Genomic DNA, 25464 nt, shown 5'->3' with positions numbered 1-25464 from the left:
GAGCACAGAGGACCCGAGAGGCAAGCAGAGGGGGCCACTTGGGCCCAGGAGGCAGGGCAGGGGTCTGGGGAAGCCTCAGGTTTACATTTTTAAATAATTGTGTGTATGTATGTATGGCTGTGCTGGGTCTTCACTGCTGTGCAGGGGCTTTCTCTGGTTGCGGCAAGCAGGGGCTGCTTCCTGGCGGTGGTGTGAAGGCTGCTCATGGCAGCAGCCGCTCTTGCTGCAGAGCAGGGGCTCTGGGGCACGCAGGCTTTGGCGCCTGTGGCCCTTGGGCTCAGTTGTTGCCTCCCAGCCTCCAGCGCAGCCTCCGCACTCGCGGCCTGCGGGCTCGGCTGCTGCACTGCACGTGAAATCCTCCTGGACCAGGGATTGAACCTGGGTCTCCTGCGCTGGCGGGCGGATTCTTTACCACCGAGCAACGAAGCCTCAGGTTTATTTTACCCCAGGGTGGGGTCAAGGCCCGTGGGTCTAAAGCTTCTGAGCTGACGTCGTCAGTGACCGGAAGCCCTGTTCCGCCGCCGCGCACTCCGCCTCTCTCCCGTGCACGCCCAGGGCTGACTGCACCAACCCCGGTCTCCCTGGCCAGGCCATGCACTTGGTGTGCAGGACAACTGGGGCTGACATCACAGAGGTGCGGGGAGGGCTCCCAGCCGGAGGGAATGTTAGGGCCGGGGGCCGGGGGAGGCAGCTGACCCCCCTCCCGTCCACGTGGCTCCAGGACCTCCTGGGGCTCGCCTGCCCCCCGCCCCCACCAGCAGCCTGGGCCCACGTGTGACACTGTACAGTTTGGAGTTAATAACAGAGGCTTTTTATCTTTTCCGCAGTTTTCCTGTTGCTCTGTGGCCTCTGCCTGTTGAATCGGGGCCCTGGCTGCCTCAGGGGGAGGCAGACACAAGCAAGAACAAGGAAATCAATTGACTTTCTGGATGAATTTTTAAAAACGCGCAGCAGAGGCAATATTCTGAAAGCGCAGAGGATTTCTTTTGCAAGAGCAGGGCTTTTCGAGAAAGGAAGCGTTTTTGAGTGAGAACACAGACTTTATTGCACAAGCCACAGATGGGGGAAACTATGAGGGCTTTTTCCTGCTGAAAGGGGCAATAACTGGAAGGGGGCCGAGCTCCCTCCCCGCCCCTGCCTGGTGAAGCCACGTGGAGGCAGCTGGTGGGAAATTCGGCGAGTCCGGGGACTCTCAGGGCACGAGGCCTGCGCCTGCGTGTGCCTCTGTGGAGAAGCCCCTCCCTGACGCCGTCACCGGGGGCTCCTGGGCTGGGGAAGGCCCCATCCACTACTTGGGCAAAGAGTATCGTTATTTCTGTCATTATTTTTGGTTCATAAAACAAATGTGTATTTGCTGTCTCCTGCTGCGTAACAAATCTCCCCCAGGTTCAGTGAAGGGCAAGAACACGTGTCACCCCCATAATTTCAGGAGCGAGTCATCTGGGGGTCACTCGGCTGGCTGGGCCCAGCCCAGGGGCTCTCACGAGGCTGCGTCTGAAGGCTCGGCCGGGGCCGAAGCGCCCGTCCGCGTGGCTCAGGGTCAGTCTGGCTGGTGTCTGGGGCTTCGGTTCCTCCCACGCGGCTCCTGCCCCGGCTGCCGTGTGCCCTCACGGCCAGCGGCTTGCCTCCTGGAACCGGTGACCCAGGAGGGCAAGGAGGGCAGTGCAATGCCTCGTGGTCCGTTCAGCGCGGGAAGAGACAGCAGTGGGCGTGGGTACCGGGAGGGGCGCGTCCTCCGAGGCTGCGGCATGTGAAGGCCTCCTGGATTCCAAAGCGCTACGCACACACAGCAGAGGAGAGTGCCCAGTAGCTCTCAGCCCCTCCCTGAGATGTTTCCATTCTCCTGCGAAGGGACTGGAGTCGGCGGAGGGGCGGCTTTGAGAGTTGCTCTGGTCTTGCTGGGCCTCGAGCTGGGTCTCCAGAGTTCGTGGGGCCAAGAAGTCGTCTTGGAGGAGCGGTCCAACCCCAGGCCTAAAGAGCAAGGTCGCAGGTCAGAAGGAGGGGGCGGGTGTGGGTCAGCGAGGGGTGGGGAGGGCAGAGCAGGGAGAATGTGGCCAGGGCCACACAGAGGGCCGGGGGCGTCCGGCAGAGCTGTGGCCACGGAAGCCTCGACGCCCGCGTCCCCTCCTCGGCATCCGCAACGCCCAGCCCAGGGCCTGGCCCCAGCTGGCCCGTGGGATCGGGGGCCCCTCCCAGGTTTTGGAGGGGCAGGAGCATTGCTGGGGCCAGCTCCTGTTGGGGAGGCCTGGAGGCAGGGAGGCCTGGCGGAGGCTGAGAAGCCCGCCGGCCTGGCGGGTGACGCTGGGGCTGGGCCTGCCTCATCGTGGCCCCCTGTATGATTCGGGGTCCCCGCCCCTCCTGAGCCATCGTGAACCACAGTAGACGCCTTCTGGAGGTCTGACCCGCCTGGGGGAATCCGTGTTCCAGTCTGACCTTGGGGCTGAGGCAGGGGCCTGTGAGGTGAGGGGCTTGGTGCCCGCGAGGAGCCTGTGCTCAGCACCCCGGGCCCCCTGGCTGGCCCTGAGATGTGCCAGACTCCTTGTTCCTGGGCGGGGCCCCTCTCCCACGGCCACCTCCTGCTGCTCCGGGGACTCTGCCAGTCTCTGCCTCCCAGCTTTCCTGGGACTCCCCGCTCCCAAACCTGCATCCGTAGGCCCACTCTCACTCCCGCAAGCAGCAGAGCCTCCCCTGGGGTCAGCCCCCTGGCTCAGAGGCGGGGCTGCCCCTTGGGCCAGGGTCGCGCGCCACCACCCCAGCAACCAGCAGGGACCAGAGGCTAGCTCGGCTGAGACTCTGAGGCCAGAGAGCTGAGCCGGGAGCCGGTCAGCCCCAGCCCGTCCTCCCTCCCCCTCACCACACGCCCCCCGGACTCACCCGGGAAAGATGAGATGCTTCGAGTCTCGCTCTCCTCACCTTTGATGTGGGCACCGCACGTGACCGTTGGTCGAGTCCACTTTATTTTACAGTCCGTGCTTTTCCTGTCACGGTTGAGAAATCTCTGCCAAACCCAAGGTCCCTAAGATTTTCCTCCCATGAAAAGGCAGGCGGCAGACTCGGAGGAAATGCTTGTATTCAGAATGTCTCAAGATCTTTCATAACTCAGTGACAGGAAGACTCTGAGCCCACTTTCTTAAAAAAAGGATTTATTTATTTTTTGGCCATGCTGGGTCTTTGCTGCGCTGACTTTCTCTAGCTGTGGCAAGTGGGGGCTGCTCCTCGCAGTGACTTCCCTCATTGCAGAGCGCAGGTTTAGGGCCCGCAGGCTCAGCAGTCCTGGCGCGTGGGCTCAGTAGCTGGGGCGTGTGGGGTCTTCCTGAACTAGAGACCGAACCTGTGTCCCCTGCACTGGCCTCCTGGGAAGCCTGAGCTCACTGTTTGAAATGGCAGCACGCCAGGGTTCCCTGTCCTTTACCACCTCCCGCAGTTTGCTCAATCTCATGTCCGTTGAGTCGGTGATGCCACCCAACCATCTCATCCTCTGTCGTCCCCTTCTCCTCTCCTGCCCTCAGTCTTTCCCAGCATCCAGGTCTTTTCCAATGAGTTGGCTGTTTGCATGAGATGGCCCAAGTATTGGAGCTTCAGCTTCAACATCAGTCCTTCCAATGAACACCCAGGACTGGTCTCCTTCAGGATGGACTGGGTGGATCTCCTTGCAGTCCAAGGGACTCTCAAGAGTCTTCTCCAACACCACAGTTCAAGAGCATCAATTCTTTGGTGCTCAGCTTTCTTTATAGTCCAACTCTCACCTCCATACATGACCACTGGAGAAACCGTAGCCTTGACTACGTGACCCTTTGTCTGCAAAGTGATGTCTCTGCTTTTTAACATGCTGTCTAGGTTGTCATGCTTTCCTTCCAAGGAGTGAGCGTCTCCCAATTTCATGGCTGCAGTCACCGTCCACAGTGATTTTGGTGGTTAGGAAAACGCAAATGAGGACCGAAGGGCGATGCCACCTCATGCCCCCTGAAAGGCTAACGTGGAACAGGCTGGCCACGACAGGCGTGGGCGAGGGCGCTGAGCAGCGGACGCGGGGTGGGCGGCGCTGTGGGAAGCCTGGCAGTTTCCTAAGGAGTTCAATGCACGCCTGCCCTAAAGACCCAGCTGCTCTGCTCCTAGGTTCCCGCACACGCCATCCCACGAAGATGGCGTATGGGTGCTCCCAGCAGCTCCTGTGACCAGCAGACCAAGTGCCCCTCCTGGGCTGCTGGGAGGATTGATTCTGCCGGTGGCTGCTGTTACCTGGGAGGCTGCCCAGGCAGTGCTAGTGGGGAAGAGCCTGCCTGCCAATGCAGGAGACGTAAGAGACGCGAGTTCGATACCCGGGTTGGGGAGATCCCCTGGAGGAGGAAACAGCAACCCACCCCAGTACTCCTTCCTGCCTGGAGAATGCGGTGCAGAGGAGCCTGGCGGGCTGCGGTCCGTGGGGTCGCGGAGGGTCGGACACGACCGAGCGCACGCTGTCACTTGGGGCTGCACCTGGGAAGCCCCGGATCGTTACATCTCGTGCTGTCCTCATCGCGTCCTACAGTCAGAGTGCAGGTGGGGAAACTGAGGCCTGGAGAGGGGCGGCGTGATTACTGGGATCAGCCAGCGGTCAACGCCAACGCCAGAGCCAGCAGCCAGGCCTCTTACCGCGGCCAGCGGACGCCCGGCTCCCCTTCTACCTCCTTCTTGGCGGGGCCGCGGGGCCTCCATCTCACAGACACGGGAGTGTCCCCAAGCTTTCTCTCAGCTGGATGGAAGCAGCCCGGCCTGCGCAGACCGGGCAAGTACCCATTCCCGAACCCCCAGCTAATAAGCTCCCCATTAAGCTCTAACAAGCCCCACCCGCCCCCCTTGCCAGTCTGGGCTAAATTAATCCAAAAAGAGCCTCATCTGATGTGAGGCCAGCTCTTCCGGGCAGCCTTGACAGAGGCAGAGGAGAGCAAAGCGGACGGAGGCAGAGCTGTGAGCGTCTGCTCTGAAAGTCAGTCTTCAGTTCCCAAGTGAGGACAGGAGGGAGGAGGCAGCCGGCCTCACCGCATCCCCGAGCCACTGGGTCTGGGGTGAAGGTGGGACGCGGGGCCAAGCCGGGTGCTGGGTGCAGCTTGCAGCCCCCGAGCCCCGCCCAGCTCCCAGCCTGAGCATTCTGTCCTCGGGTCACGGAGCGCCCTGGACTCTGGGCTGAAGCGCAGTCATTTCTTCTACTTGGTCAGGGCCCCGTGCGGGCTGCACGCTGGGCTCTGCTGCCTGAGGTGCTTGGGGGGGGGCAGCACCCACCCCGGGAGGAAGGGATCTCGTTCGAGAAGGTGCCCTCGCGGGGGCGGTCTGTGGGCAGGATGGGATGTCTGTGTCCCCAGGATGGAGCCGGGGGCCGTCGCGTCGCTGTTTGTGACCAGCGTCACTCCGTCCGGCTGCCCGTGGGGGCTGTCCAGACGCCACCCCTCAGCAGGGGAGCCGAGGGTCCACCAGGGTCGTGGGATGGGAAGGGAGAAGGTGACCATTCTCAGAGCTGCAGCCGTGCAGCCCCCACACGATGCAGACGGAACGGACCCCGACTCACCCCACCCAGAGCCCCCAGGACGCCAGCTCTGCCCGACGTCCTGCCCGTGGCCTCTGAGGGCAAATCGGTTTGAGAACCTAGCTTCAGCTCTCCACGCCTGCGGAGGCCAGGGGCTTGCTGACCTGAAGGGCCTGAGGGCGGGGGCCCAGCAGCCAGGGGGGCCCCAGCCTGGCCTGGAGGGGAGCTCTGCTCACCTGACGGAGGAGAGCCTTTCCCTCTAAGGTCTGACTGCCCTTCCTGTTAAAGGCCCTCTGCCGCCCACTTCACCTGGTCCGTGGCCGGGGGGCCTGGGCTGGGCGATGCCGGGAAGCAGAACAACGCGCCCGAGCACTTGTGCTCCAGGTTCTGAGTCACGCGCGTCGCCGTGGCGTCCCCACACCTGCCCTGGGGCCTCCCCAGAACATCAGGGCACCCAGGACCCGGCTTCTCCCCGAGGCTCAGCGCGGGCAGCGGACTGGCCCAGCGCAGACGCCTCCTGCAGCTGGCCCTCACCTGGCCCTCGGAGGGACAGGTCCTGGCCTGGGTGGGGTTGGAGCTGCCAGCAGGGGGCTCCTTGGCCGTCGGGGTGGGGGCTCACAGCCTGGCAAAGTGTGGGTCCTGCAGGGGTGGAGACTGGCTGCAGGCCTCGGCACCCGGGGAGAGCGGGGCAGGCTGGGCAGGGCCTGGGGCATCTGACGGCCAGGACCCCACCCTAGCCTCTACTGGGGGGGTCACCCCAGGACCGGGGCCCTGCTGCGGGGGCGCCTCCCCTGGGCCCCAGGCACGTGGCGGCTCCCCTTTCCTCCACCTCCCTCCCCTACAGGGAGGGCCTGCCAGCACAAGGCCCTGGGGAGGATGACAGCAGCCCCCACAAGCCCCGGGGGAGCCTCAAGTGATGCGTGTTGGTGGGGACCCCAGACTCCCCCCCGGGGGATAAGAGGGGCCCAGGGTCCCTCGGCCGAGCCCCTCCGCGCCAGGTCGCCGTGGGCCCGTCAAAGTCTCCAAGTTAACAAGTTCAGGCCTGATTATTAACTAGATTCACAAAGCTGATGAAAAAAATCGGGATATAAATAAATATTCCTGGAGATATTCCACCCCCTGCAGGCATGAACTTTGAATAATTGGAGAGAATTATGCTGAGGACTAATCAGAACTTTTTTTTTTCTTTTGCTAATTACCTCTGGGTTTCATCAGTGTCAGAGTCTAATCAACTCCAGACATCTTAATCGACCCTCGGGAAACGTTAGGGAAGGGAGGCTTGGTGTCACAGGGAGGGGGAAGGGGCGCTGGGCGTGCGGGGTTCCTGGCTGCAGAGCTGCCTGGCCGGGCCGCAGCTGGTTGGGGTGGGAGTGCCGCCTCTGGGCTGCGTGTCTCAGTCAGGTGGACGGGGCCCATTGTGGGGGCTGCCCCGGGGGGCATCCAGTCCTGGGGGTTGGCGGCCAGGTTGTGGTGAGGCCTGGGGGCAGCTCAGGATTCTGGCCGTCCCAGCTGGAAAGAAGCTTTGCTCCCCTAAACCCCGCACAGGAAGACCGTTTGCATATGTTGAAAAATTGCTCCAGCGCCTGGGATCAGAGGCCCCGGCCTCCAGGGGCCCATGGCCTGATCACGGTTTTCGCGCTGAACCCAGGGGCTCCGTGGCTGTGACAGCTGGGCCTGCGTGGCCGCTCAGCCCCTGAGGGGACCCCCACCCCCATCCTCTCAGCCCCTTGAGGGGACGGCCATCCCATCCTCTCAGCCCCCTGAGGGGACGCCCACCCCATCCTCCCAGCCCCCGAGGGGACGCCCACTCCCCTGGCCTCTCTCCATCACTGGGGCTGCTTCTGCCCCTTTCCTCCTCACATCCTTGCTCCCCAGTCCCAGGAGCCTTTAACCAGTTTCAGAGGGAAATCTCATCCACATGGAAAGTCGCCTCAATGTGGGGATCTTCTCCAGGTTCCTGCCTGGAGCGTCCCGTGGACCGAGGAGCCTGGCGGGCTACAGTCCAGGGGGTCACACAGAGTTGGGCACGACTGAGTGGCTGAGCAGGTGCAGCACGTCCTCAGGAAACCAGAGCTCCCGAGCCCCCCAGGCAGCACGCCCCACTTCCCGCTCCCTCCCTTGCATGGCCCCTGGAGTCACGTCAGGTCGGGGTCCTCAGGCCTGCGCTGCCGCAGGGAGCAGGCTGGATGGACCCCTCACCTGTCCCTGCAGCCAACAGCCCGCAGACCCCACAGGCCAGCGCGGGGACAGCCCCTCGGAGCTGGGTCCTAGGAGATGCCCACCATGTGAGTCCCCGACCCAGCAAGGGCCCTGGACTGGGGTCCTGCACCCCCAGCAGGGGGCCCTCGTAGACCCAGGAGGACTGAGGCGGGATGTCTGTCGGCCCCTCTCCTCTCCCGGAGCCCGCGAGGGTCACGGCTCCCCCAGCAGGCAGGTCCTGGCTGCGGTGATGGGTGGGCAGTCTGTCCTGTTCTCACAGCCCCAGAGCAGCCAGCTTTGCCCGCATTTCCTGGAGGTGCCCTGGGCTGTGGCTCCAGGGAAGCTCACCCCTCACCCGGCGCCGGCCTGGACCCGGGCCCGGATCCCGGTCATCCCTCTGGCAGTGACGGGGGCGCTGAGGGTGGGAGCCGGCCCAGGAGCATCACGGCTGCAGGGCCGGGGGCATGGCCTCTCTCCGCTCTGACATGGGGGCTCCGGAGCGGGCTCGCTCCTTTTCCTCCTGAACTTTCCTAAATGGAGGCTGGGGTCTGGGGCCCAGGGCTTTGCAGGGAACGTGCCCTGGGGGCCTGGGCCTTGCAGAAGGGGACGCAGGGAGGGTGCACTCAGCGGTGTCCCCAGGAGGCCCCGGGCCTGGGGACAGCGGTGCCCAGGGGGCACCAGGAGGGCGGGGGTCCTGGAGGCAGGGTCTGAGGGGGGTCCTCAGTCTCTGGCTCACTCCCTGCTTCTCCAGGCCTGGCCTTCTCCTCCCATCCTCCCGTCTCTCCCCACCTACTTTCCAGGGCTCTCAGTGTGCAGGTGGCCCAGGGCCCCTGTGGCTGGCTGGGCTGGCCCCCCACTGCCTGTCCCTCCTGATGCCGCCTGACCAGCTACCCCTGCAGCTCCTCCCCACCCCCGTCAGGGAGGCGGTGGTCCGACCGCTGCCTCCCTCTCCCAGGGTCCTGAGGATTAGACACGCATAGACACCCCTGAGTCTGCGCCCTGGCCACCCCATCCCTTCTGCCTCCCTGCCTCCTCAGCCAGAACTTGCAAGTTGATCGTTTCCTTTTCTGTCTTCCTTTTTTAAAAATATTTATTTATCTGGCTGCGCCAGGTCTTAGCTGACCTTCCTGGCGTCACGCGGGGCCTTTTGTTGCCGCGTCTGACCTCTTGGCGCGACACTCGGGCTCTGGAGCACACGGCAGTTGCAGCCGCTGAGAACTTAGTTGCTTCGTGGCAGGTGGGATCTTACTTCCCCGACCAGGATCGAACCTGTGTTGCCTGCATTGCAACGTGGGTTCTTAACCACCACACCTCCAGGGAAGTTCCTACACGGGATCTTTGATCTCTGTTGGCATCTTCGGTTGTGACGTGCGAGCTCTTCACGTGGGCCTGTGGACTCTAGTTCCCTGATCCGGGATCAAATCCGGGCCCCTGTTTTGGGAGCAAAGAGTCTTAGCCTCTGGTCCACGAGGGAAGTCGTGCAAGGTGATTATTTCTGATTCCTGTCAAAGACAAGGGTAGGTGACCACTGGTCTGAGAGATTCTGGGTTCCTTTCTTGTCTTTAGACAGGTCAGGGGTTGGCACCCCTGTGACACAGGAGGGGGCCCCAAGGAGAGCCGCCTGGTGGATGGGGCACAAGGCGCTCCCGCGCTAGTCATGGACAAACAGGGGATCCTGCCCTGGGCCCGCACTGCGCACAGCCCACCCTCCCTGTCCAGGGGGGACTTGTGTGCTGGGGAACTTCTCCGGGGGAAGTGGTTGACTCAGGACTCAAACCCAGATTGGATTCCCAGCCCGCACCCCCGGGGAGGGGCAGAGGGGGGCTGGGGGCTGTACTGTGGCCCAGCTGCTTGGCCAGAGGTGGTGGGCAACAGAACGGCCTCCCTGACTCCTCCCCGAGGGAGCCTGGCTCCGGGGGTCTGGCGCTGCTGTGTCCGCCCCGCCGTCCCCCGTCCTGACCCTGGATTCCTGTGTGGCTCTGGGCACCGGCCTGCGGTCTCTGGGCCTGTTTCCCATCTCCCATCCAGACTGGGTTCCACGCGCCCCAGGCCCAGACACGGTGTAATGGGCCGGGCAGGGCCATCAGAGGCCGACCCCACCCTCCCGGGAATGCTGGCTCCCGCGGGGCCCGCAGCAGGCCTGGCCTCCCTGTCCAAGCAGGACCATCCATCACGGCTCTGTGATGGATTGTCTCTCCCTCCTCTTGCCGCCGTGCCTGCTATTTCGGCTGCAGAATAATGTTTATCACTTCACACTACATGACACCCTCCCTCCCCTCCCTCTTTCCCTGCAGCCGCCAGCAGATATCGGAAGATTTTCTGGGGCTATTTTCATGATTTTAATTTTCCATCCCCCTTCCCCTCTCTTCTCCCTTATTACATTTTGGGCTCTTTTTGGGTTTCTGGAATGAGCCTACATTTTTCTGGTGATATTTTTTAATAAAAACCATCATTTGTGATTATTTTTCTTCTCCACGAACTGTCAGCCTCCTCCCTGGATTTCCGAACAACACGGCGTCCTGCCTGCTCAGCCACCATGCAGACGGGTGAGCGCGCCCTCCCTGACAGGCCCGGGGTTTGCTCCAGAGGCCCCCCTCGGCCCAGGGACCCTCCTGTCCCCCTGCTCTGCCCCATCTCAGCCCAGCCCCGGTCTCCTGAGTCTTCTCGTTTCCTGAAGTGAGTCTCACCTGCAGCTTTCTCAGATCCGACTGTTAGAAGGGACTGAGGTCAGAGAGGAGGCGGGGCAGGATGCTGGTCCTCTGCTGAGATTCCCATCTAACCTGCAGGCAGTGCCCGGTGAGACGCAGGCTGGTCCGTGACGCCGTCCAGCATGGCTTGGGACGGGGCCCTTCCTCTGAGACTCGGTTTCTCCCCTTTAAAATACAGAGACATCCATTCAACAACTATGAATCGAGGGCCTACTGTGTGCAGGAAGAGCCGCACGCCTGTCTTGGGGCAGGAACAGCGCAGAGGTCAGCCTCCTGTACGCCAGTTCCCGCACCCACAGCCTCCAGAACGGAGCCCTGGGCTGTGGCAGCTTTCGCTGTGTGACCTCAGGCAAGGTGTTGACACTCTCTGAGCCGCCCTCGCTTTCCTTCCCTGGACTCCCTCCACCCCTGCCTTGGATCCTGTCCTCATCAGCCCCCAGGGGGTCCTGTTTCCAGCAGCTGCAGCCTCCTCCCAGCTCCTCCTGGCTGCTGGCCAGTTACCCAGACCAGCCAGACCGTCCTAAGGCTCCCGGCTGCTCGTCCCTTGCCTGCCACGTCCAGGCGGCCCTCGCCAGCTGCGCCCGGGGAGCTCAAGTCCATGGCACAGAGCGGCCACACAGCCCCCCCCTCCCCCCGCCGGCCAAGCCCTCACTAGCCCTGGCTCCTTGGTGACCTTTGCAGAGGGGCCCTGTTGGGTCCTACGGCAGACGGGCTCAAAGCCCCACCACTGCCTGGGTTCTGGGCAAGCGAGTGGTGGGTTCTCCCTCCCACCAGCGTCTCCCGTATCAGCGGTAGAGATGTTGCTGTGAATATTCATTTGCTCATGAATATTCACACTGGTGATGCCGCGCTCCCCGACACCCCTCGCCCTTGGGCCCCTCCACAGCTTTCCGGGCTCCTGCACCCTTTCCTCCCCTCGACCTCTGCCTGCAGGCGGCCTTTCCTTCACCGCAGGGAGGCCTGGACCCCTTGTCCTGGATGCCCGGGTGGGAAAGAGTCCTGACCTGGTGCCCAGGGGTCCACACTCCCGCCTCCACTCTGACCCCACTCTGCACAACAGGGCTGGCCTCCCCGGGCCTCAGCTTCCCTTCTGACCTCCAGGGGCCCTGAGGGTCGGCCAGGCTGAGGGCGTTAGAACAAACACGCCCTCTCTGAGCCCACTTTCCGGGTGAGTGCTCTACTGTGCGGGGACAAAGCTGGGGGCTTGGGTTCTCTGGGGGCAGGCCAGGGGGCCTCGGGTTACCCAGGCAGTAACCAGAGCGGCCTGCTCACCTGGCCGTTCCTCGAGATGGGCGGAGACACAGGTGGGTGCTCACTCTCTGCGGGGGCGAGGCGGGGAGGGTCTGGCTGACGGGACAGCAAGTTCCCGAGGGGGAGGAGCAGCTGAGGCGACTCCGATCCTCCAGCTGAATTCAGTCCCCAGGTCCGCGGGCGGATCTGAGAGTTCACCCCCAAGATGAGGTCTACCTCGAGAGCCTCGCTGCCCCAGTGCCGTCCAGACATGGAGGACAGCAGGGGAGGAGTCGCAGAGAAAGCTCTGGAAGCCGGGGGGTGCGGGGGCGGGGGCGGGGGCAGGGCGAGCCCGGACCTGGTCCGTCCCCCCTGCCCCGCCTCTCCGGCTGGGGTCTGGCCGCAGGGAGTTGGGCCCCCAGGTCACTGTGTGACCACGGGCAAGCCGCCCGGCTGCACCCCAGGGTCCGCCTCTGCCTTTCCCGCTGCACTCAAGGCCGAGCGGCCCTTGGCCACGGTGGGAGAGCCCCATTCTGAGGGTATTCGGCCATTTGTCCCAACAGGACCCACCGTGTGGAGCTGTGACACACACGACCCACCGGGGAGCCCAGTACCTCGGGATTCCGAGAGGCCAAACGCTGCCTCGATGCCCTGCTCACGGCCCCAGGGTGCTCAGGGCGAGCTGCCTGCCCACGCCAGACCTCCAGGGGCTCCTCTCTGGGCAGCATCATGCGTGCCGACCCTAACCCTAACCCTGACCCTAACCCTGACCCTGACCCGTCTCGCTGAGGCTCCCTCTTTGCCAGTCTGACTCTCACTGGGCTGCCGGCCATGGGCATCTCAGGTTCCCAGTCCTGTCTCTCCCTGATGGGCCCGCCCCCCAGGCAAGAGGTAGCCCTCAGCTGCAGGCCGTTTCCAGGGGTGAGGGGTCTCTGGCAGGAGCAGACGAGCAGCTGGAATTGTCAAGGAGAATAAGCCCTGACCAGCACTTTTGGAGAATTCCAAGACCTTAGGCCCCCTCAGCCTGCTGGTCACCAACCAGACTCCATGGACGGCGGCCTCCTTTGTGCTTGAGCAAGCTGAAGGCTCTGGGGCCCTGTGCTCCGAGCACACGCTGACCACTGTCCTGGGGACCCGCCCTGCTCCTCATGGCAGCGTGGAGGTGGAGGCCCGGAGCCGTGGGGTGCTCGCCCAAGGTCACACGGAGAGCACGTGGGGCCAGCGGACGATGGATGCTGGCGCCCAGGGGTCTCACTCAGACCGGCCCGCATGAGCTCCGCGGCTGAGACCTGGCCCGCTCTTGCCTGAATTTGTCCGACTCTGTCTTCCCGTGGGAGCTACCGCGACATCTGTGGGGACGCGGCCGAGGCATGCCTAATGAGGGCCCGCGTGGCCGTGCCGCGGATCGCAGGCCGCACAGATGGCCCATCATCGCTCATTTTTATTAATTACTGGCTCCGTGGGATACGATTGGCTCGTGCGCCCGGGCTCCTTGGCCGCACCACGGGCCCAGCTATTCTGAAAGAAGAAACGGCCCTTCATTTACATCAACGCCCGTTGCCTCCCCGCTTGCCTTGGGCCACAGACACTGCTGGCTCCGCTTGGCCCCTGGAGTGCTGGGCTGGGCAAGGAGCAGCAAGCGTGCAGCCGCCACCTGCCTGGGGGCTGGGGGTGCTGGAAGGGTCTGTGCAGGAGAGGCCTGGAGGGCCTGGGGGACCCCAGCATGGGCTGCGGGCGGGCAAGGAGACGCCAGGACCCCAGGGGCCCAGCCCAGGGCTGAGGCCTCCTGGAAGCCCCTCCCTGCTGGCCTCAAGCCTGCGGGCCCAACGGGGCTGGGAAGGAGAGTCTTTCGTCCCTGGCCTCAGATGTGGGCACTTGGCCTTGCAAGGGCCTCGGGGCCGGCGGACGCCTGGCACTGCGAGAAGCCTCAGGTGTTTGAGGGCGCTCCACAGCCTCCCTCGCGCGTGCAGAGGCTCCAGACCCCAGCCGGGGGGCTCCCTCAGGCTCGAGGGGTCCCACAGCCCAGCACGGCCTCTGGCTGGCAGGGGTGTTGGCTAAGCCCCCGATCCTGGGCCTCACAGACCCGCCTGCGAGGCAGGGGCACGTCCTCCTGGAGGGCGAGTGGCGGGGGGTGGCCTGCGGCTCTGCTGACGCTGCCGGTCCACCACGGCCCTGGGCACATCCCTTGCTGCCCGCAGCCTCCGTAAGGAGCGATCGTATCCTGCCGGAACCCCCAACAGAAAGGAAAGGAAGTGCACAGGGGGCAGGGACCCACCATGCCAGGCAGTCTTGGGAGAGGGCCATTGATGCTGGGGGACAACCACGGCCCTGGGCTGCATCAGGCATCTCCCCGTGGCCAGGACGCCATGCTCCCTCGGGTTTCTCTGTGTGGCCTGTTAGCCCGGGAGATAATGGAACACCAAGAACAAGGTCTCTAGTCAATGAAAAGATGCTGCGGAGCCTTTTTATATTGTTTCTGTCACGCCGGGCCGGAGCCTTACCTGCTGCCCACTTGACAGTGCAGTTCGGTTCAGTCACTCAGTCGAGTCCGACTCTTTGCGACCCCATGAATCGCAGCATGCCAGGCCTCCCTGTCCATTGCCAGCTCCCGGAGTTCACTCAGACTCGCGTCTATCGAGTCAGTGATGCCATCCAGCCATCTCATCCTCTGTCGTCCCCTTCTCCTCCTGCCCCCAATCCCTCCCAGCATCAGAGTCTTTTCCAATGAGTCAACTCTTCGCATGAGCTCCAGAATCACTGCTGGGGTGATTGCAGCCATGAAATTAAAAGACGCTTACTCCTTGGAAGAAAAGGTATGACCAACCTAGATAGCATGTTGAAAAGCAGAAACATCATTTTGCCAACAAAGGTCCGTCTAGTCAAGGCTATGGTTTTTCCTGTGGTCACGTATGGTTGTGAGAGTTGGACTGTGAAGAAGGCTGAGCGCCGAAGAATTGATGCATTTGAACTGTGGTGTTGGAGAAGACTCTTGAGAGTCCCTTGGACTGCAAGGAGATCCAACCAGTCCATTCTGAAGGAGATCAGCCCTGGGATTTCCTTGGAAGGAATGATGCTGAAGCTGAAACTCCAGTACTTTGGCCCACTTGACAGTCATTCATAAAGCTGGGTCCCTGCCCCGCTGGCGTCCATCACCTGTCCAGCCGGTAGCGCCCAGACCCTCGAGAGGTCAGCTCCAGGGGGCGCCAGTGGCTGCAGTCAGGAGAGCTGGAGGTGCCTTTGCCAGAGATGTGGGGGAGGCGAGGATATTGGGGTGCGGGTCACATCAGAGGGGGCAGGTAGGGCTGGGCCGTGGGCTGAGCAGAGGTGGGCCCACCACAGGCTGCCCTGAGATGGCTCGAGGGGCAGGATGGGGTGCTCAGCTCGTCAAGACAGAGTCGGGTGCGACTGTAGGTATATAGGAAGCCAGCATCTGCCAGGGCTAGGTGGTAGTGAGCTCCCTGACACTGGGGAAGACCAAGCACATGCTGGGTCAGGAAGCTTGAGTGGGAGAAGAAAGGCCAGTATCACCGGGGTGGGGGTGTGGTGGATATTTTTATCAAAAGTAACTGGGGGAGCAGTGTCCTGGAAGGAGGCAGGGGAGGAACTGTCTCCCACCCAGTCGGTGCCTTGATGGCGGCCCAGAGGCTGGGCAGCCTGGTGGGCTCCTGGGGGAAGCTGTGGACCCCAGAGCTGGACTGCTGCCCGGCAGAGTCATCACCACTGACACAGAGGCAAGGGCAGAGGAGTGTGGCTGTGAGGGTGGCCTGGACGCTCGCTGGCAGGTCTGTGACCCGAGGAACAGGCTAGAGGGAGGGCGCCCGCCAGGAGGCCCTGGCCTCCTTCCCGAGGAAACGCGATCGATCGCTCCTGCGGCAGAGCGCCTCCTGCCCAAGCCTCCCCGCTTGGGCCTGGACTGCCGTCCCCGCGGGGCTCAGAGTGCGGCCTGGCCTTGCGGGGGCTCTGGGGGAGGAGGGCAGCTGACAGTGAAGAGGAGATGGGCCGGTTGTGCGTGGATGCTGTGGGGCAGGGTGGTCTTTGTGCCCTGGACCCTCCTGCCTCCCCCTCCCCTGGGGTCCCACCCCTCAGCCCCCACCCACCAGGTCAGTTCAAACTCCTTAAGGGGCATGGGGCTTGGGGGTGCTGGCACAAGGCCGCCTCAAAGTGCTCCCTGTCCAGAAGCCAGGGACTCCAGCCCAGGTGACAAGCAGTCACGGGCACCGAACCTGCCCGGGACACCCAAGCCAGGCTTGAAGGACAGAGGCCTGGACAGGCCAGCCAGGGTGTGGGAGGGCACGCCAGGCAGAGATACCTGTGAGGGCAGACCTTGAGGTGGGGGGGACCAGCACGCCCGTGAATGAGGCCCCCCGGCCCCGGGCCCACCCCGGGTGTCTGAGCATGTATGTCTCTGGGCTGGGCCGCAGCGGGTCCCCGGGGAGAAGGGTGAGGAGGGGTCCCCGCCTGGGGAAGGCTGCAGGGCTGCATGCTGACGGCCTGTCTGCAGCTCAGTCCTGAAGCTCCGCCTGCGCACAGGCTGGTCCTGACCCTGGGGTCACGTGGGAAGAGGGGGCGGGCCGGCGCCCCGGCCTCTTTCCTCACGTGTGCAGAGGCGCACAGGCGCTCAGGCCCCCGTCCGCCTGTGGCCTCTGAGCACCTTGTCTCGGGGGCTCCGGGGGGTGCGCTGGGGGACCCCACGGGGCGTGAGGCAGAAAGCCTCTACCAGCCTCGACACCCTGGGTCTCTCCTTCCAGGAAGGAAATCCTGGTGGCTGATACCATTTTTAAGAAATCGCATACTTCCCGGTCCACTCCGAAGCTTCCGTCACCTTTGCTATTTTACGGCCAAGTCCTCCAACGAGCAGGATGAACCCGGGAGGGCCCAGTGGCCGGGTCTGGCGCTGCGGTCCCGGCCTCTCATGATGCAGGAAAGGGTGCGGGCCCCTTGGGGACAGTGAGGGGCGGTCCTCCCAGCCCCGCCTCTGGTGGCCCCTTAGTCCCTGGGACCTGGACCTGACGCATGTTTGGGGCCTGCTCTGTCCGTCTGTCCTTCTGCCCCTCCTGCCGGCATTCGGGCTGTGGGTCACGGATGGCGGCCCTGTGCTGGGTCTGGCGGGGTCACAGACCTGACCTCTCAGCGTCTCTGAGGGCAGGGTGCCTGGAGGGGCCCGGGCTCCGCTGTCTCCTGCACCCCCACCCATCACGATCCACATCCCTAGCCGTCAAGAGGGACGATTCTGGGGGAAAGAAACTACCACCATCCTGCCAGCTCTTTCTTCTAAGCACATGTACATTTTTGCTTTGCAAAACTGGCTTGAATTTATTACTATGCGATTTATAATCTGTTGATTTCTCCACCTAACAGCCTGACATGTGATTTATCCCAGACTCAAGATGCCAGCAAAGACATGTGTCTCTGCAACCTCTGGCTTCCAAGGGGGTGGCATCACCTTCCTTTCCTCTGATCGGCGTGCATCTGGAAGGCGGCCCTGAGGATCGGGTGGGGGACGCAGGTGCGAACAGGGGTCACGCAGGTGAGCAGGCTAGGGGCCAGAGCAGAGGCCATAGGGGGCATCGTGGGTGTACGACTCAGCACCGCTCCACAAAACACAGCACCCCATGGACACGCACAGCTTGTGCAGAGCGGAAGGGGCCAGACACTCTCTGTGACCCCAAATTTATACAAGTCTTGTCCAGTCGCTATGTCACGTCCGACTCTCTGCGACCCCATGGACTGCAGCATGCCAGGCCTCCCTGTCCATCACCAACTCCCAGCGCTTGCTCAAACCCATGTCCATGGAGTCGGGGATGCCACCCAACCATCTCACCCTCTGTCGTCCCCTTCTCCTCCCGCCCTCAATCTTTCCCAGCATCAGGGTCTTTCCCAGTGAGTCAGCTCTTCGCATCAGGTGGCCAGAAGTTTTGGAGCTTCAGCTTCAGCATCAGTCCTTCCAGTGAATATTCAGGGTTAATTTCCTTTAGGATGGACTGGTTTGATGTCTGGGACACAGTAAACCAGCTTTTGGTGGGAAGAGTCAGAACCAGGGTGGTGTGGCGGGGCTGGGCAGGTGGGGACTTTTCTGGTGGATGTTCCGTCTCTCAGCGGGGGTTTGGGCTGCAGAGAGTGCCCACGAGAGCTTCATGGTCCCCCGATAGCTCCATTTCGTTGTGTATCGGTTTTCCTCCAAATAACCCAAAACTCTGTCACAAACTTCGAACTCTGGTTGGTGCTGCGTGCGCTGCCTATCTAGGGGTGCCCCGTGCTGGCATCTGTACCCGACCCGGGAAGCGGCTGGTTCCTGCAGGGCTGGGAGGAAGGTGACAAAGTGAGGGGAGCCAGATGCGGCTGTGGGCGTCTGGGCGTCACTGTAAAACTATCTCAACTTTTCTGCATGTCTGAACACTTCCAAGCTTCCATGTGAAAACCAATGAGAGTCGGGGCGCTGTAGACGAGCAGCTGCTCGCTGACCGTGTGTGTGCCCTTGGGCTAGTTCCCCAGGCTCCCGGCGCCTCGGTGTTGCTGCGGCCTGAAGGAGTTAACGAGCATCAAGAGCCTACAGGCAGAAAGTGCCAGCACACAGCAGGCGCTTAGGACGTGCGTGCTTCTTGGTCACACTGAGTTGCCGGTGCCCCCACGTGTGCTGTAGCTGCTCGGGGAGGCTGAGGGACAGGCCGAGGCTTTGCGCTGAGTTCAAGAGTGCGTGCACGCTCGGTGGCTCAGCAGTGTCAGACTCCTTGCGACCCCAGGGACTGTAAGCCCGCCAGACTCCTCTGTCTGTGGGATTCTCCAGGCAAGAAGACGGAGTGAGTTCCCATTTCCTCTTCCAGGGGATCTTCCCAACCCAGGCGATCAAACCCACACGCCCTGTATTGGCAGGCAGAGTCTTGACTCCTGGGCCAACTGGGAAGCCTTGAGTTTAAGAGTAAGGCACCCCAAAGAGCCAAAACGGTCTTGCAAAAGAACCAAGCCACAGGCTCACAGGTGCCGCTGTCAAGCAGGACAGAGTGGTCTGGAGGGACAGAGACATACCCACCGATGGGGCAGAGGTGAGGCTGCAGACGTAAAACGTAAACCTCGCTTGAAGGTGACTCTAGTTCTGACAAGCGGGCAAGACGATTCAGTGGGAAAAGAACAGACTTTTCAACAAATGGTGCTGCGACCAACAGCACACGCACGAGAATGAAGCTGGAGCCTATTTCACACCGTCTGGAAAATAACTCGGTGGATCAAAGAGCTGAAGAGAAGAGCTGAAACTGTAAAACTCTTAGAAGAAAATACAGGAGGAAATCTTCACCTTAGGCAAAGGCTTCTTAGACACGACATCAAAAGCATGAGCAGCGAAAAGAAAAATTAGACTTCATCAAAATTAAAGCCTTTTGTGCTGCCAACAATTCCAACGAGAAAGTGAAAAAACAACCCAGAGAAAGGGAGGAAATATTTGCAAATGATAAATCTAATTAGGAACTCGTGTCTAGACTATATAAAGAACTCTTGAAAGCGTGAGTCACTCAGTCGTGTCCACTCTTTGCGACCTCATGGTCTGTAGCCCACCAGGCTCCTCCGTCCGTGGAATTCTCCAGGCAAGAATCCTGGAGTGAGAAGCCTTTCCCTTCTCCAGGGGATCTTCCCAATCCAGGGATTTAATCCGGGTCTCCTGCTTAACTCTTATAACCCAATAATAAAAAGATACATAGCCCAGTGGCCATGTGTAAGGATCCTAATAGACATCTCTCCAAAGATTTGCAAGGGCCAAGAAGCTTATGAAAAGATGCTCAACATTATTAGCCACTGGGAAATGCAAACCAAAGCCACAGTGAGATACCCGTTCACACCCTCCAGGTTGGCTGGAGTAGAGACATAAAAGCAAGTGTCGGTGAGGATGCAGAGAAATCGACACACACATACACATTGCTGGTGGGAACCAGTTTGGGGATTCTCCAAAACATCAAACAGTCGCCACACGGCCAGCAAGTCTGCCCCTCTGGTGTGCACCCAAGAGAAATGAAAGCGTATGTTCACATGAAAACTCCATGAATGCTCACAGCAGCATGTCTGTGACATCCCCTAGAGTGGAGACAGCCCAAATGCCATCGCTGGCAAGTGGGTAATAAAAGGTGCTCCATCTACACAGTGGGACCGCCAGGCCATCAGAACGGACACGGCACACCACGAGCGACCCTCGGGCTCCCCTCGCAGCCCGGCCAGCAAAGAATCCGCCTGCAGTGCGAGAGACCCAGGCTCAACTCGTGGGTCGGGAAAACCCCCCGGAGAAGGGCATGGCAGCCCACTCCAGTACTCCTGCCTGGAGAATCCCACGGACAGAGGAGCCTGGCGGGCTACAGTCCACGGGGTCGCAGAGTCAGACCCGACTGAGTGACTAAACCACCACCTGAATCTCAGAAACATCCCAGTAAGTGAGAGCAGCCAGTCCGGGAACCACTGAGCAGGCGAGTGCGTCGATCCGAAACATCCACAACAGTCGAGACTCAGAGCCAGAAAGCAGGTTGGTGACAAGGTCCTGCTGCTGCCGACCTGCCGAGTGTCTCATGGCAGGCTGGGCGGGAAGGGAATTTGGGGGAGAATGGGTACATGTTTATGTATGGCTGAGCCTTTGCTGTGACCCTGAAACTATCAGTTTAATTCAATGTAACAGTGTATAGTTTTAATTTAAGCAGTTAATTAGCTGTATATTCCAATAAAAAATAAAAAAAGAGAAAGACCTAGGATAGATGTCATGGTGGAGAGTGGGGGTGGCTACTCACGGATACTGGGGTTTCCTTTGGGGGTAAAAAATGCTCAAAAAGTTAGATGGTTGCACAACTCTGTGAATATACTAAAAACCATTGAATAGCACGCTTGAAACTGACCTGAGTAACTATGTAAATTAACCCTCAATGAGGCTGCTAAAATCAGAGAGAGCCTAGGGTCCCAGTTCGGCCTTGGCTCTCCGGGGCAAGCCTCTGTTCTTCTGGGAAGCTCAGTCTGATCTGTAAAAGAGTTGCCTTCCTGGGATATTGCAGGTACGAGATGACAGATGTGAAACCATCTTTCATTTTAACTTCCTTATTTAAATTTATTACAAAGGAAACGTATGCACATTGTACAAAATTCAAACAGCAGATGTGGGTGCAGAGTGAAAAGCCTCATTCTCTGGTGCGCTGGGAGTTTCAGTATCTTGATTGGGGTGGTGATACAGATATACACATTTGTCAAAACTCATGCAACTGTATACTGTTAAGAAGGGTGAAAAAAATAACAGCGGAAAATGCCTCTGAGTGAAGCAGTTTCCTGCCCTCTCTCCCTGTCTCCTGGCCCTCCAGTTTCCCTAATGCTTTGCACACACAGGCAAATAAAATGCTACTGTGTTATATCTTTCTTGTGCAAGTTAATAAAAAGTCCTACACACACAGTTCCACTCCTTGCTCTGTTCCCCTAAAGACCGTTCTGGGAGATGGACTCAGATTAGTGCGTGCCTATCCAGCTGTGCGTGCATCTGTGTGCACGCATCCCTGCACTCCACTGTCGGCCGGCATTTCAGACGCTTCCAATCTGCTGCTATTACAGAGTGCTCCGATGAATAACCTTGCGTGCAGTAATATATCATTTTTCACATTTGTGAGCACTCTCTGGAGGACAGATTCCTAGAAGTAAATGCTGGGCCAAAGGGTTTTGGACCTTGTTTCAGAGGCTCTAAAAGTGCCTGCTTCCCACATTGTCGCAACAGCGTGTCATTAAACCTTACTCTTTGCCCATTGGATGAATAAATCATTTCTCAGAATAGTTTTAATTTGCCTTTCTGTTGTTAGGAGTGAGACAGGACACTTGTTGTATATAAGCATTATTTTAATTTCCTTTTCTGTTCATATTCTCTGCCCATTTTTTCCCTGCTTTTGGGTTTATTATTGATTTGTAGGAGCTTTTTACATATGGGGGAACAGGCTCTTTGCTTAGATATAAGACGGCCACATTGCTTTTGGCGTGGCTCTCGGTTTTTCGATGTTCGTCATCATCACCATGAAGTTCTGGGCACAGGAAGGGACAGTCTCCACCTCCCTCTAGGTACTGTCTCCCAGGATGGGCTTGGGGAGGGCTCTTTTCCACATTAGCCCCCGCCATGGTGTCCCTCAGCTCTACGCCCTCAGTTGTCCGACCGACCTGCCTGGGTCAGCTCCTCCCAGCCAGGCCATGCTGAGAGGAGAGAGGAGGCACGGAGGGGTGCAGACGCGCATCAGAGCCTCCTCTGTTGTGAAACCACACCTGGTCAGCCCCCCTGTGCTGGTCCGGCGTTCAGAGGTGAGTCAGACCGTCCTCCTCTGCAGAGCTCACAGTCTGGTGGAGGATCCACTGTGGAGAGTACTTGGGCAGGGGACCTCCAGAGGCGCAGAGGGGCCTCTAGCAGCCGGGGAAGGTGTGGACCCAGAGCCCCAGGCCCCTCACTGCCTCGCTTGCCTCCCCCCAGGGTGCTGGGCTGAGTCTGGATTTAGTGGCTGGTTTGTGGGGGTGAAAACAAGGATCTGCTGACCCAGTTCCTGGAGAGTTCAACCCTGGCCTCCCTGTAAAGTGGGAGACGTTAACAGTGCTCATTTCTAGGTGGCTGTGAGCATGGACTGAATTGATGCAAGCCGCAACCGCGTGCTTGATACGTGGAGGTGAGTTTTATCATTGCATTCGGGCGTGCGAGCCTGCCCATGTGTGTTAGGTGTGGACTGGGGTTCGTTTGACCTGGGGGTGTTTGGAGCTGGCTGCGGGCTGTACCACCGACAGCTCAAGCTGGGCATCTGTGAGGATGGGGAGTGTATCCCGTGTTCTCGCCCAGATAACGCCTGGCCGGGAGATGGGCTGGTGGGTGCGACTGGGGCTGTGTGTAGACACGCAGTGTGTGGGCGGCGTGTGTGTGTCTACAATGCAGGCTGTGTGGGGGTTTTCAGGAGGAGATGAGTGTCTGAGAGAGGAAGGCGGGAGAGAGAGGGAGAGCCAGCGAGATCTCACAGCAGTGAGACCAGCGAGAGAGCACTTGGGCTTTATTTAGCCCAGAGAAAGACGGGCCCCTCCTGCCTCCTCCCTCCAGGGCTTCACGGGGGTCCCCTGTTCTCAGCATGAAGGGTGTCTGGTCTTTCCGGGGGAAAGCAGCTAGGCTCTGCTTTCAGAGCAAGCAAGGGCATATTTCAGCATCTCAAGATGCTGGAGTGTGAAAGTATCCGGCAGGCGCGCTCCCTCAGGCAGGAGAGCCGCTCCTGGCAACCAGGTCATGGCAAGGCCCTGGCCAATTAGGGGGAAGTGGGAACCGGGGGCTGCAGCCAGCCTGGGCTAACAAGCGCCTCCATTAGGGACCTGCACAAGAGAGACTCCCAAGGCCAGCCTCTGCCCCCACCTCCCGGTCCAGGGGGTCTGAGCGCCCCTCAAGGACAGGACAGCTTGAAGACAGTGGCTACGACCTTGACCGTCATCGTCCGGGTCCCAGGGTCCACGGGAAAGGCGGTGGGCTCTCCTCCACTCTGGCCCCCTTTGGGGGCTCAGCTCTGCCTCAGGGACATCCAGTCTGGAGGAGATGTGGGAGGAGCTGGAGGACGGCAGCTGGCGCTGCAGGCTGGACCCGACCCGACCCGGAACCCCGCGCGCCCTTCCTGGGCCCGGCCGGCCTTTGGCGGCGTGGCCCACAGCATCACCCACCACTCCCACGCCGGTCCTGGTGCCTCCTCCAGGAGGGGCGCCCCTCACCCTCCATCAGACCCCTCCTCTTTGCGTGCGCGCCCGGGGGCGCGCAGGTCGACCTCGCTGCCTCTGGCTCCCCTCCCAGTCCGGGGCAGCGCGCGGAGCAGGGGCGCCGCGCAGGCGGTGGCCTCCGGAGGGTCGTGCCCGAGCCCGAGCCCGGCCGGGTCTCTGCTGCGCGGCTCGGACTCAGAGGCTCGGGGAGCGGCGCGCAGGCCGTGCCGCGCGGGTGCGCTCTTGAGCCTGATTTGCAGTTCTCGCCCAAAGCTCAAGCCGCAGGCTGGGCAGCGGCCGTGGGGAGTGGGAACCGCCCGGCGAGGCGGGGTGGACGCCGGGAGCGGGCGCGGGGCCACCGAGAGGCTGCGGGTGTAGAGCTCAGTCTAGAGGCCGACCGAGCGGTTGCAGTCCCCCGGGGATTCGGGAGGCGAACGAGCAGGAAGGGATCCGTGGGAGGAAAATCCTCTAAACCGAACCTTCCGGGAATCGAAGGAGACTGGCTGGTCCCACACCCCTCCCCGGCCCTGCCCCCCTCCCCCCCGCCGAAAGTGGGGAGGGAGGCGCTGAGCCCCGGGAGGGTGAGTGGGGGTCAGCGATCTAAGGTAGAGCGAGTTCTTCGGGGGCGACCACCCCCTCGCCGCCCCCCTCCCCAGGTGCAGCGCCCTCCCCATCCCGGAAACGCGCGCCCCAGCGGGCAGAGCAGTTGCACACGCGGACGCGCGCGCCCACAGAGGGTCTGACTTCGGGTCAACTTTCACGCGGTTCCCGGTGTGTGTGCAAACGGCAGTGCCCGCACGCGCGTGCCCGTCTCCGCCCAGGTGCCCACCTCCCATCGCCACCCGGCGTCCCGATTCCTAGACCTTCGCGGGCCTCTGTTCTAACGGGGGCCTAGGGCGAGGGCAGGGGCGCGCAGGACGAGCCAGAAGGAGGGGGGCGAAGACGCCTCTGGGCTGCCCACGCCGCCCTCCAGCCTGCTCGACTTCCCCTCCCGCGTCACCCTTCGGACACCCCTCGTCCATCGACGTGCCGGAGCTACACTGCCGCCCGCCCCTCCGGCCGCCCCCGCCCGCGTCCCCCGCCCCTCCTCCAGCCCTCCCCGCTCCGGCTCCTACACGAAATCTTCGATCACGCTCAGAAAGAATGTGCTACAACCTCGGCGCGGCCGCGGCCGCCACCACCGCGCCCGCGCCGGAGCCGGAGGAGCCGGAGCCGGAGCCGCCGCTGCCCCGCCTGTCCGGCCGGCCCCGGGCTCGCCGCGCGCTGTCTCCGCCGCCGCCGCCCCGCGCTCGCCCAGCGCTTGACGCAGTGAGCGCCGCAGCCCGGCTCCCGCCGGCTCCGCTCCGCTCCCAGTCGCAGGCCGAGACCAGCCCGGCGGGCTCCGGGAGGGGCAGGCAGGGCGCTAGGGGGAGGAGATCTGTCTGGAGCCAGCGAGGCCAGCGGAGGAAGAGCTGGAGGAAGGAGGGGAAGCCGCCGCCGCCGCCGCCGCCGCCGCGCTCCGGGGACCTGGGCGCGCGCGCTGCTCTCTCCTGTGACCGTGCCTCCAGCCCCGGGCCCACAACCTAGAGCAGGTAGGAAGGGGATGGTGGGGGTGGGGGCGGGGGCTGCGGTTCGGGGGTCCTTTCTCCCACGGCTGCAGGGCAGCAGGTCCCCGGCCCTGGGGGAGGCAGGGAAGAGGCTCTCCCGGGCGGCAGTGGGGGCGTGCGCGGGGTCCCCAGAGGCTCTCGCCGCCCGGGCCGCCCCAGTCCGCGCGCCCTGCCCTGAGCGTCCTCGCCGGGGCCGAGTCCCCCGCCAGTGGGGCTTGGTTATGGAGCGTTGTTTCCGCCGGTCCTCTCGGGTGCCGAGGCGATCGCACCCGAAGTTAGCAGTCGCCGGGCCCCGGCCGGACAAACTTCCCTCCCCGACGCCGCGGCCCGAAGGCCCGGGACTCCGAACCCCTCGGGCTAGAAGGCGCCGCGGGGACCCCGAAACTTTCCTGAGCGTTGTGAGCAGGAAGGGAGGGATAGGCAGGGATCGGGTTAACGGGGTGGTCTTGCTTGCGAGAGGGCAGCGGTGGCCGAGGCGCCCCAAGTTCATGCGGAGACCGCCCCCCCATCAGGAACCCCATCTTGTAGTCGAGGGCGGGCAGGG

This window comes from Capra hircus, chromosome 25, assembly GCF_001704415.2.
Source record: "Capra hircus breed San Clemente chromosome 25, ASM170441v1, whole genome shotgun sequence".
NCBI lineage: Eukaryota > Metazoa > Chordata > Mammalia > Artiodactyla > Bovidae > Capra > Capra hircus.
Note: the sequence above shows the minus strand (reverse complement) of the source record.